We start from the raw sequence: 12,335 nt of genomic DNA on the forward strand, positions 1-12,335 counted from the left end.
GACTGGATGTGGCATCAGTGCCATGGGCTGGGAACCACAGTGGGGTTGGATCAAGGGTTGGACTTGATGATCTTGGAGGTCCCTGCCAACCCAGCTGATTCTATGATTCTATGACTCATTCCCCTCCTCCTCCAACCTCTCTTATCCCTGGAGAAGGTTATTTGTGGGTCTCCCTCAGCCTGCACAGCTGAGCTGCTTCTCCTACTAAAGCACGTTTTGGTTTCTTCCGTTGGCTTTTCCATGCTCTCTGTGCCAACTCCATCCACTGGAGATCCTGCAGCCCTGGACAGGTGTCCACGACTGGTCCCACTGCCTGGTGCCTCTGCCCCTGCCCTGCAGGGAGCTGTGCTCAGCACCAGTGCCCAACCTGGGTGCCCAGGTAGGGAGGAGGCAGCTGCCCGTGGTGCTTTCCCCGGCTCCGAGGGCTGCGCTTTCCCTGGGGAGCACCAGGGCCCTGGCACACGAGCAGATGTTCTGAAACCTGTGGAACAGAAGCTGATGAAACTCCCTGGGTCACTGTCACCAACTGTCACACACTCCATGAAGTCATTAGTGCTAATTGCTGGCAGCAGTGGGAAGATGGGGATCAACAGCTTGTTCCTCCTCCGAGGCCGGCGGAGACTTTTCGCCATGTGCCTGGAGAGTGGGACGGGGGATGGAGGTTCATTGACTAAAAATCCTTAGCTTGGCAAGGAAAACTGGAAGAGACAATTCCTTTTTTTAATTTGTGAAGGACAGGATCATACAGAAAACTAAACCCAGCAGTGTTGGTTGGGTGAGGCTGTTCAGTGGTGGGGCTGAGTGGACAACCCCAGCTTCCCTGAAGTCCCAAGGTGTCCACCCCTTTGTCCTCTGCTGGGTCCTGCTTCTCTCACTTTGGTCCTGTGGAACCAAAAGTTTGGTTCCCATCTTGGTTTCCTATGGAAGCAACTCCTCTTGCCAATGCATTTGTGCAAATCTCCGGGGTGCAGACCCACCTGCAGCCTCTCCTGGTTCCCAGAATCACTGTTTGCACAGGGAAGGACATCTTGGGCTCTCAGGTGCTCACTCCTTCCCTTTTTGCTTGACTTCTGTGACTGTTCAGCTCAGGGAAAGAGCAGCTGATGGAATAACCTTGTCACGTGCTGCAGACATCTGTGCTTTGGCCAGTTTGGCAGAACTTCTATTTCTTGAGGTTATTCCGTGAGGATTTTGCTCTGTTCCTCTTCCCTTGCTGTTTGTATTAGTTCTTCATCAGTAGTTCTCCTTCAGCTTGAACAAATTGCACCAGTTTAATAAAACTCCTCATTAAACAGGTGCAATTCCCTGCTGGAAGCGTTCCCGTGTTTTGGTCGGAGCCTTTTACTCGGGGACATTTATTTTAAGGTAATCAGGAGCTGTTTTAACCTAAACTTGGCTTTGAAGGTGCTGGTTTAGTTTAAATTTGAGTTGAGCTCGTGGAATTTCTCATGAAGATGTGTCTGCTGTGGTGGTGGTGGCAGCATTCCAGGGGCACTGGGAGGAAGGTGGAGATGGATCAGCACCTTGTTGGTGTCAGTTCTGTCTGAATTTCCTCACAGCCTTTCCTGCAGCAGGTTCCTTTGGCAAGTCCTCGTTACTTTTCTCCTTTGGCTTCTTTTCGCTGCCCTCCATCCAGCTAAAGATGGGCAAAGAAGCTTTTTGCATCCTTTTTGCAACAATTAAATGATTGCAAAGCCCCGACCTGCGAGCAGACTTGGAAGGAGTGTGGGTTCATGGAAGAGCTTTCCCAGGCATGTGATTGTACCTGGGTTAAAGCAAGGTCTGCATGGACCCTGCCAAGGGCAGAGCTGGCCCTGTCACCAGGTAGGTGTGAGAACAGCTATTTGCACACTCTCCATCAGCTGACACGTCACTGCTGCTTCCCAGGGCAGTCCCTGTGTGTTTGTGTGGGGTGCACGGAGGAGGCACGTTTGGAGCACCTCTGGTGATCCCTGTTATTCCCCGTGGCATCAGTTCCATATTTTGTGGGTCAGAAGGACTGTTTATCCCCTTGTTTCATTACAGGTTAGTGAGAATCATAGAATCACGGAATATCCTGAGTTGGAAGGGACTCCCAAGGATCATCCAGTCCAACTCCTGCCCTGCCCAGGACACCCCAACAATCCCACCCCATCCCTCAGAATGTTGTCAAAATGCTCCTGGAGCTCTGGCAGCCTTGGGGCCGTGCCCACTGCCCTGGGGAGCCTGGTCAGTGCCCAACCAGCCTCTGGGGGAAGAACCTTTTCCTGAGATCCATCCCAAAACCCCCTGATAGAGCTCCAGCCCTTCCCTGGGGTCCTGTCCCTGCTCACCAGCGAGGAGACCCTGAAAATGAGTTTAACCCTGTGAAATTTAAATGGTGGGATGTGCTCCGGAGGACCTGATCCAGGGGATACCTGCAGTGCTCCTGGAGCTTGCCAGCAGGAATAAAGATGGAACAAATCACTCGAGACTCCAGCAGAAACACTCCAAAGAAGTTCCTGTGGGCTCCTGATTTCCAGCCCCACGTTCAGATCATCTCTTGCTCCTTGTCCCATGAACAACTGTGCTGGCACACACACAAAAAAAAAGGCAATTTTGGCACAATACCAAGACTCAAATGAGCTGGAGCTGTTGACACAGAATTATTTGGCAGCTTTGATAGCAGAAGAAGAGAAGTCCTTGGGTTACTTGCTCACCAATAGAAAATCGTTGGGGAGTTATTTATTCTGTACGAGAGCAGCAAAACAATTAAATTTTTAGTTTCCAGGAGGGGAAATAGAAAGGTCACTGTGCAAATAGTGCTTGGAATGACACAGCCACCACAGCTTAACCACTTTTCCTGTGGAATAAATAGGAATTTGGCTCTGTTTCAGCACGGTTGACTTTGGCTTACCTCTACACCCCAGCCCTGCCATTTCAGATGCCAGCTGCTAATATCCCCCAGCATACGAGCTCGTAGCCAAGCTGTCTCTGAAACAGGAGTGAAACCCTCCCCTGTGCCCCAGATCAGGGTTTAAAAATAAATAAATGGCCAGATCCACTGCTCATCTGCTTCATTTAACGGAGCCATCTCTGGAAAACACAGCAAATTGTCTTTGATTAGGAGTGAATGGTCAGTTAGCCACGATCCAAGCCAAGATGCTGCTGCCGTGGAGAAGAGCAGGGATTCATCTGCCTGACTAAAAACATCAAACTGGGGTGGATTGTAGGTACAGAAGGGTTGCTGGATGATTTTATCCTTGGAGAAGCCACGAGGTTGTGGTGCAAGTTTGATTTCCTCGTGGCTCTAGTTGGAGATGAGGTTTTCCTTCTTTTTCTTACCTTAATAAGTGTGGAGCCACTTGGAGCTGAGGACGTGGTGTGTCTGATTAATCTGGGATTCAGCTGTGACATGGAATTAGCCCTGCAATCCACGAGCTCTGTGGCCTGGGTCGGGTGATTAGCGTGAGATTTTTGTCAGCCTGTAGTGAAAAATCTGCCTGAGCACAACTGTGGGAGCTCCCACTGCTCAGGGATGGTTCTGCTTTACAGGAGCAATTTATCATCACGTTTTGCACTAATTCAGCCTGTAGACAAGTGGCTGCTTGTTAAAGGCTGTGATTCCTCTCACTTCTGTGATATTCCCAAATCAAGGACCTGGCCCGTTTTGTCCAAATTAATTTCCCTGCAGTTTTTCTGGGTAGTAAGAGATGTTCTCGGGGGTTTTTTTCTAGCTGGGATTGAGATGTTTGTGCTCAGGCCTGAGTGGTGAAATACCTGAAGGTGACTGGTCTTGGTGGAGCTCTGGGGCAGCAGCACTGACTTGTGTCAGCACAGGTTTTCCAGAGAAGCTGTGGCTGCCCCATCCCTGGAAGTGTCCAAGGCCAGGTTGGAGCACCCTGGGCCAGTGGAAGGTGTCCCTGCCTGTGGCAGGGGGTGGGACTGGATGGGTTTAAGGTCCCTTCCAACCCAAACCATTCCATGATACAGCAGAGTGGGAAATATCCCTCTCTTTAAATTTAGAAAGATGGCATAAACTTAGGGAACAAAGAAACAAGGAAGAATTTATTCAACGTGTTGGGTCTTTCTCTCACCAAGTTTCCGGGGAAAAAGACACCTTCAGTTTAAATTCCATACATTTTACAGTTTCACAAAATCCCACCCTTTTCAGATGAGTTTTAATGTATTCATTTTCACCTAAAAAGGTTTCTTTTCTCTGAAAAGGGGCTTTCCCTTTTTCCCAATTGCCTGCAAGCCATCTCCTGTCAAAGGTGATGGATCTTCCTCTATTCTTAGCCCAAAGAGAAAAGGAACTTCGTGTACAAAATGGCCCTAAAAGATTTAATTTTTAAGAATTTTCTCATTTCCCTTACCCTACCGAAAGAGACCCTGATACCCAAGTTCAGGTCTTGGAACTTGGATGTCTTACAACTTCACAATATGCCTATTTATATAAAAAACCCACGTATTTTTATTTATCATAAGCAGCAAACGTTGAAGCTCCTTTATTTGAAAATTGCCCAGGGATTTCCCAGCTTGTGTGTGACAAAGCTGGGAAGGGAACCCCGACACTGAGCACTTGTAGGTGCTTCCCTTGGCTTAGGATGTAATTTAATGTTTCTAAAAGATTTCCTCTCCAAGCACCGAGCCCAAACAGCGCTGCCACAACCTCTGCACTGTTTCACTCTCAGGAGGTGACCGACTGCAAAGAGAGGAAACAAAACACTCCCCTCTTCCCTCTGGGCTTTCTGTGCACAGTTTCCACTGAGCCTGGGCTCAGGTGCTCCTGCTCCTAGACTGGAGTATTTTTAATCTCACACTCCTCCCTTTCCCATCACCAAAAGCCCAATAAAAGGGACCATCCCTTTTATTTTGTCCAGCCCATGGCATGGCTGGGCCTTTCCTCTGGTGTCGTGTGAACGGGGCCTGGCAGTGTATCCTCCCTGATAACCTGCTATTTCCTGCCCTAATTATCACATAACAATCAGAGCAGCATTAAAATTGGAAATAAATCCCCTGATGCAAGACTGACATGGGAATGGGGGGCAGGAACTGAGCCCCCCTCTCCTTCAGCCGGGGTCCCTGCAGGCCCTGGGCTGCAGAGAGATTTTCTTCCCTTATCCTCTCTTAAAACTGAGAATAGCAGAGCATTAACTGTGCTGTCCTTTGCTCCTCTCCACAGATTTGCCCACCTTGGGGGTGTGGTGTTCCTGTTGGGGGACACCCACATGTGTCCAGGTCAGGGACATGGGACCCCCAGCCCTGCACAGGGACACGGGATGGTTGTCAGCTGAGTTTGGGGCTGCCAGGAAGGGGAGTTGGACCCCCAGAGAAGTTGCACTTGCACAGCTCCAGGTGAGTTAATTCCTTCCTGCCACCAAGCTCTTGGGGATCCCTTTTGGATGGATCTGATGGACATTCCTCCCTAAAGGGCAGGAGGAAAACCCATCCTCCTCTGGGGGCCTGCACCTGCTTTGCCCTCCCAGCGTGGCTGTGCCACTCCAGTGATGGGGTTTAAATTAAAGGTGAGTTGCCACAAGCTCTTGGTGGTTCTCTCAGGGCCCTGATTTAGCTCCTGCACACCCTCACCTCGAGCTGTGTGAGCAAAGTAGCCCTGAAGTGTCTCCTGGTCTCAGGCATCGGATGAATTTTAGAGGTGAAGTTTGTTGAAATTCAATTTCTCCCTTGGTTTTCCTCTCCCAGCTTCTGCCCAGAGCACAAAAAAAATCCCTCAGCTGAGAAGTTTTTATAGTTGCACCGAGACATCTACAACAGCTTCTCCTAAAATATTCAGGCTTAGTCAGTGGTATGAAGGGAGAGGGAACTTGGTCTGGGAGCCGCCGACACGGATGAGCCGAACGCCTCCAGCATCACACCTGGGACCTGTCAGGAGGGGTAAAAACTGGGATAAAATCAGCTCCTGGGAGGCTCTGGAGCACTCCAGGCCATCTGCCCCCAGAGCTGCCGTGTCCTGGTGTGGTTTCCCACCACTGATGTTCCTCCTACCATTTCCTTTTTCCTTCAGTGCAGCATCTCTGTGCTTCAGTTCCTGAATCCTGCCATCCTTTATAATCCTGCCACCCTTTATAATCCTGCCACCCTTCTCCTTCTTATTTTTACCTCAATTCTCAGTGGGAGTTTTTCCTTCTGAACAGCTTTGCTTTCAGTTTACCAACTCTGTGCTTTACTTTCAGTTTACCAACTCTGTACTCTCCTGTAGAAAATTGCAAATAGGTTCTTCCAGCTGCTTTATTCCTATCCCAAGTTCATTTCTTTCCTGCACTGTTTTGGGAGAGGATGAGGAAAATGCTTTCCATGAGCAGGCTGTTGGTTCAAGAAGCTCCTGGTGTTTCCCTTAGGGCTTCCTCCAGTCCAGAGCAAGGAAAACAAATTAAAACCCAGGTAGTGGAACCCAACAGAAAATTTTACAGTTGTTTTTGTGATTTATTAACTCCAAAGTAGAGGGGGGAAATTTATGGCATTGCATTTTTTTGTATTGCTGTAGCATCCTGCATCCAGAATTAGGAGTAAGATTAATTCCTGTGTGACAAAGGAATAATAAACAGCAGTGAAGACAGGCTTGTGCCCTGGGAATGGTTTCCAGTCTCTGCTGGGTGGATACCACAGCTCTGCCTTGGACACAGTGAAACAGGATGATGGGGAAAATACTGGGAACATGTGGTTTGCTGGGTAATCAGTGGCCTTCTGGAGATTTGATTTTAGTGACTCAGCAGACACTGAAAGAATTAAACCTCAGTGAAAGCTCGAGGCATTTGGCACTGCCAAGGTGGTGGTGGTTGCTCTTCCAGCAGGATTTGAAGTTTATGGTTTCAGGGTAAATTTGGGGCACACACACAAAAAAAAAGAGCATTCCATGGTTTTTCTGGCAGCCTTGGCAGCTGCCTGTGTGTAGTGACATGCACCCAGCAGTGGGGTGGAATGGGATTAGGAATGGATAGAATTATTCCAAATGCTGAATATCTTTCAAGTGATTGTTTGTTTCCAAACCATCTCTGCTCTGCTCTGCACGGCCCTTCCGAAGGGATCAGGGGAGAACAGAACAAACCAGGGAATTTTTTTGGCGTGGGGAACGTTCGGGATCCGTCTCAGATGTTCTGAGCTGAGGTGTAAAAGCAGCTTTGGCACAGCTCCAGCATTGCCCCCTCCAGGAAAGGCACGGGAATTACCCGGCAGAGAGACATGGAATGCACAGTCAGGGCTGGATCCTGGATTCTCCGAGAGAGAAGAACCCATTTCAGCTGGTTATTTAACAGAACACTAAAATCCCTGGTAATTATGCAAGGCTCCTTTGGAGCCTGGGAGGGAGCTGATGCTCCTTCTGCATCCCTCCTTGGGAAGGGAGTGGGGTGAGAGCCAGATCCCTGCGAGGGCACAGCCCAGAGCTCTGTGTTGGGGCTTCACCCCCGGCCCCCCAGCCAGGGCTGGGAAGTCTCTGCTCCCCCCCTGAACAAGGAGCAGACAAAAGGCTCCAAGATCTGATAACAGAATCTGGTTGGAACAGCTGTCTGCTGACAAGTATAATAAACTGTATTAATGGTGTCATTATTATTCCCTAATTAAAAGCTAATAACTAAGAGTTAATTGCCTTTAAAAGATGAAGCAGCACCATGGCAGGGATTTATCTCTGTTTTTCTTTGCTTGCCTGGCTGTGCTGATATTTTCAGGCTAATTAATTGAATCAAATCTTACTGAAAACTAATAATCTCTCTGTGTCAATTCAACCAATTGAATTAAAAGGTGTTTGCTGCGTGCTGGGCTTGAAAAAACATATATATGTGTGTGTGCTCTTTGCAGGTTGTCACCTCAGGTGACACGGGGCAAAGACCTCGGTGGGGAAATGTTTTGGTGGGGAAAATGTTTTTTTTTGGTGGGGAAAAGTTTCTCCTGATGTTTAGAGGAGGGAAATGGAACTTCAAACTGCCAGAGGGCAGGGTTAGATGGGATGTTGGGAAGGAATTCTTCCAAAAAATAACACCTCAGCATCCCCTTCACAAGCTCCTGACAGTCGTGTGATGTTAATTGAAAGGAACCAAATGTTCTCTTTGGAAGTTCACTTTATCAGTGTTAATCTTCTGTGTGAAGTAAATTTTATTAAAGTTCCCCGAAGAGCAAACTGTAAATTCATTAGTGCCCCTTTTGGACTGCACCTTCCCTCATTTTGGGTAAAAAGGAGATTAGAAGTCATCTGGGCTCCATGATAATTAAAAAGAAGATGCTCAAACATAATTCTTAATTAAACAGTAATGAGATAAGAACTTGTGTAGTCTGCTTTTGGTGTGTTGGAAAGATGCAGAGGTTCCCATTGTAATTATGTGATTTATGATCTTTCACACAAAGATGTAATTAGTTTTTTCTCCCTCCTCCCTTTTTAAAATTTAAACATTATTTAGATAAAAAATTGAGCAGCAATTTGAATCTGCTTTTCCTGGGGGAATAGTAATTTGGTTTGATTTATCTTTGGGTTTCAACCTAAAAATATTCTTTGTAGCTAAAAGGGGATATCCTAAAATACAACCCCCTCCTGCAAGTCCAAGAGGTCTGAGGAGAGGGAGGTGGGAGTTGGGTGGGATGAGATGGTGGTGGGAGATGGACAGTGAGACTTTGGAGGGTAAGAAATTGTGAAAGTGTTTCTTCCTGCCCCAGAAAGTGAAATTTGTGTTCCCAGATGACACCTGTGGAAAGTTTCCCCCTCTGACACCCCCTGTCTCGTGAGCTGGACCCGTGGATGGTTTGTTTGGGCCTCTCCCACCCTCTGTGCAGGTGGAGCGAGTCCTTGGAGCTGTGGATCCTCCTCCTGGAGGGCTGAACATCCCCCCCGTCCCCAGAAATGCCAAAAACATGCAAAGAACTGCACAGGGAAGGGGGTTTTGCTCTTCAGGTGAGCGTGGCCAGGGGGAGCAAGGAGGTTGTGGCCAGGTGGGGGTCTGTGTTTGTCCCAGGACAAGAGGAAATGGCCTCACGTTGCACCAGGGGAGGTTTAGGTTGGATATTGGGGAGAATTTCTGCACTGGAAGGAAAGTTAAACACTGGAACAGGGTGCCCAGGGCAGTGGTGGAGTCACCAGCCCTGGAGGTGGTCAGATAATGAGTAGAAGTGACACTTGAGGGCATGGAATAGTGGGCAGGGTGGGATTTGGTCGAAGTTTGGACTTGATGATCTTGGAGTCTTTTCCAGCCTTAACGATTCCATTCCCAAGGGGAGCGAGTTCCTTCTGATTTTTTTGTTCAAAAACACCTGTTTGAGTCTCTTCCAGAGCTCTGCTCTCTTGGACAAGCACTGCCCTGTGGCTCATCCTTGTGTCCCAAATTCCCTTGGACCCATTTCACTGCAGTACAGGCCGTGGATGCCAACCAAGGTGGAAAACCACTGCCCTGGCACGGTGGGTTAAGGTCAGATTGGTGCCTTCAGGGAGGGTCTGTGTGGAAAACTGGGAGAGTAGCTTGGAGTCTCCTTGGTGGAATAAATGTCCACCTTAGAGGAATGTGATTTCCAGACCTTGATGCTTCACCAGGGTAGTGCTGGATTTGCTTTTGTGACAATTAATAGAAGAATAAGACCAAATCTCTCCAAGACCAAACCAAGCCATGGTGCTTTGTGTGGCTTTTGCAGAGGTTCAGCTGGAAATGGCAAGGACTGGGCAGTGTGTTCCTCGTGGAAACAGAGTGGGATTTGGGATTTGGTTGAAGCCCTGTCTCTGGTACAAAGAAGGGGTTCCTCCTGTGTTGCCCCTTGGGATGAGCCACGAGGTGCCACATCCACTTGGCAGTGGCACAGATGGTTCATACTCTGCCCTTTCCAGCTCAGCCTGGCAGAGCAGAACTGCTGACACCAAGGTCCCTCCTCCCAGCACCTCACTCACCCTGGGGGGGGACAGGGACAGCACAGATGTCCCTCCTGTCCTCACAAACAGCACAACGTCCCCACCTGCCAGACAAACAACCTGGAAGTGTTGGAGTTGCACAAAGTTGAGCAGCATCTCCTGAACGTGGCAGCCTCCAGAGCTGAGGGCAGTTTTCATTTTGGAAAAGCAAAAAAAACCACTTTGGAATATTATTCTTAAATATTTTTGTAATACTATAACACCTTTAACCTCCTTTTTCTGGTGTGGCAGCTGGAGCAGATTTTCCCTTTGCAGAGAGGAGCAGCAGTTCCACCCAGCTGCTGCTGCCCAAACCACACACACCTGATGCCACTCTGCAGGACCCGGGGTCCTGATCATCCCTGGTCCTGCTGTGCTTCATCTTCATCCTGCCTGTGCCTCCCCTGGGATATCCATGCCAGGGGCCTGGAGTCACCCAGAGGCTTTGCTTTCCCTGTGGATGGAGATTGGCTGGTGCAGGACAAGGTCAGTGGTGTTTGTGCTATGAGGTGAAATGGCTTCAAGCTGATGGAGGGCAGGGTTAGATGGGATATTGGGAAGGAATTCTTCCCTGTGAGGAGGGTGAGGCCCTGGCACAGGTTACCCAGAGAAGCTGTGGCTGCCCCATCCCTGGAAGTGTCCAAGGCCGGGTTGGAGCACTCTGGGCTAGTGGAAGGTGTCCCTGCCCATGGCAGGGGGTGGGACTGGATGGGTTTAAGGTCCCTTCCAACCCAAACCATCAGTGATTCCCTGTGGTTGATCCACAGCTAGAGGTACTACTGGCTTCATAGCAACAGCCCTCCCAGCTTGTTCTGCTTTGGTGTTACTCCCTTGTCCCTCCTCCAAGACATTTTTGCCTTCCCACTGTTTGTCCCCCTGGTGCAGGAGGGCTGAGGGTTGAAATATCAGTGTCTCACCCCCCCAAATCCCTGTTGCTTGCTGGTGTGAAGCACCAGGACACTCCTGGAGGCTGGGAGGGGGTTTGGTGGTTTGGAAAAGCTGATGGAGCTCCAGGTCTTTTCCAGAGCTGTGGTGACCACATGGCATCAGGGAGACCCCAACACCCCCCAGGCAGACTCAGGTCCACTCTGCTGCTGCTGGTGACTCACTGGCACCATTTCCCTGAAGGCATCTTCAGCATCTCCTCCCCAACCTCTAAAAATATCCCGTGGCCAATATCCACAGGGCCTAAGGCGGCTTTTTTTTAAACTCATTTGCCTTTTTTTTTTTTGTCCTTTTCATTGTATTTCTGGCTGTGTGATTCAGAGAGGTGCTGCTTCTGCTGGGGCTGTGGGAAGGGTTTGCACCTCACCCCCGAGGCAAATGCTCCAGCAGCTCATTCCATTGTGTGTTTTGGAGGAAGTGAAGATGGATGTGTTCTATACCCAAACTGCACCGTCCTTCCTCCCCCAGATTTTGGGAGAATACATATAAATCTCTGCTGTGTCCCCTTCTGTTTGTTAAATATAACAGTGTGGAAAATGTTACTTTGGTTTTATCTATTTTAAACTGATTGTGTGGATTAACAACCCAAGCAGAAGGTTTCTGCTGCTGTTCAACGTGGTGTCACTGTGTCCTTTGGGCTGCAGGTCCCTGGCAGCACTTGAGCCCTTTGTTGGCATTCCTGCTTCCCCAGACGTTGAAGTAATGCTGGAGGGGATGGTGGGAGAACATCAGGGTGGGTTTGGAAAATACTGGGGATGCCTTCCAAAAATCTGGCCTTGTCTGAGGTGTCCTGTTGGGATTGTGCCCTGGTGAGTTGTGTTGGAAAGCCACGGCCGAGGTTTATTGATGGAACTCCCTTTGCTCTCTGCAAGGGCCTGAATTAAAACTAGGAACCACAAAAATTCACATTTCCACTGGCTTGTTTGTCTGCCCCTGGTTGTTGTCTGGGTTGGGCTGTGGGAAGTGAAGGAAGTTGCTCTGGTCTAGTCCTGGTGTCACAGTCAGGGAGAGGAGCAGGGAAACCCAGGCCGGGAGCTTGTTATCCAAACCAGCCCCAAAGCATTTGAGCTGGGTTAAAAAAGCTGCACAGCAAAGAGCTCCCCCTTCCCCTTTACCTGCCCCTTGGTTTACAAGTGGGACATCTGTTTATTTACTGGTGGATCCTGGGAATGCAGGAGCTCAGGTGGGGCCGGGAGCTCTGCGGTGCTGCCGGGAGCCGTCGGTGTTCAGCCCCTCGGCTCTGCCTCCTCCAGGGATCCCACGGATCCAGGAAGGCACCAGGACCACCCACCCACCTTCTCCTGAGCCTTGGCACGTGGGTTGACACCTCACAGAATCCCAGAGTGGTTTGGATTGGAAGGGACCTTAAAGATCATTCCAACCCCCTGCCATGGGCAGGGACACCTTTCACTGGACCAGGGTGCTCCAAGCCCCGGCCAGTCTGAGCCTTAACAGGGTGTTTGTTGCCTTAAAAGAATACAAAAATATATCTATTGAATGAGTGTGGGTTGTTCTTTGTTCACAGCAATACCACTTTGCCACCCCCATC

Source organism: Lepidothrix coronata, unplaced genomic scaffold (assembly GCF_001604755.1).
Source record: "Lepidothrix coronata isolate B3197 unplaced genomic scaffold, Lepidothrix_coronata-1.0 Scaffold219, whole genome shotgun sequence".
In the NCBI taxonomy this organism is placed as follows: Eukaryota; Metazoa; Chordata; class Aves; order Passeriformes; family Pipridae; genus Lepidothrix; species Lepidothrix coronata.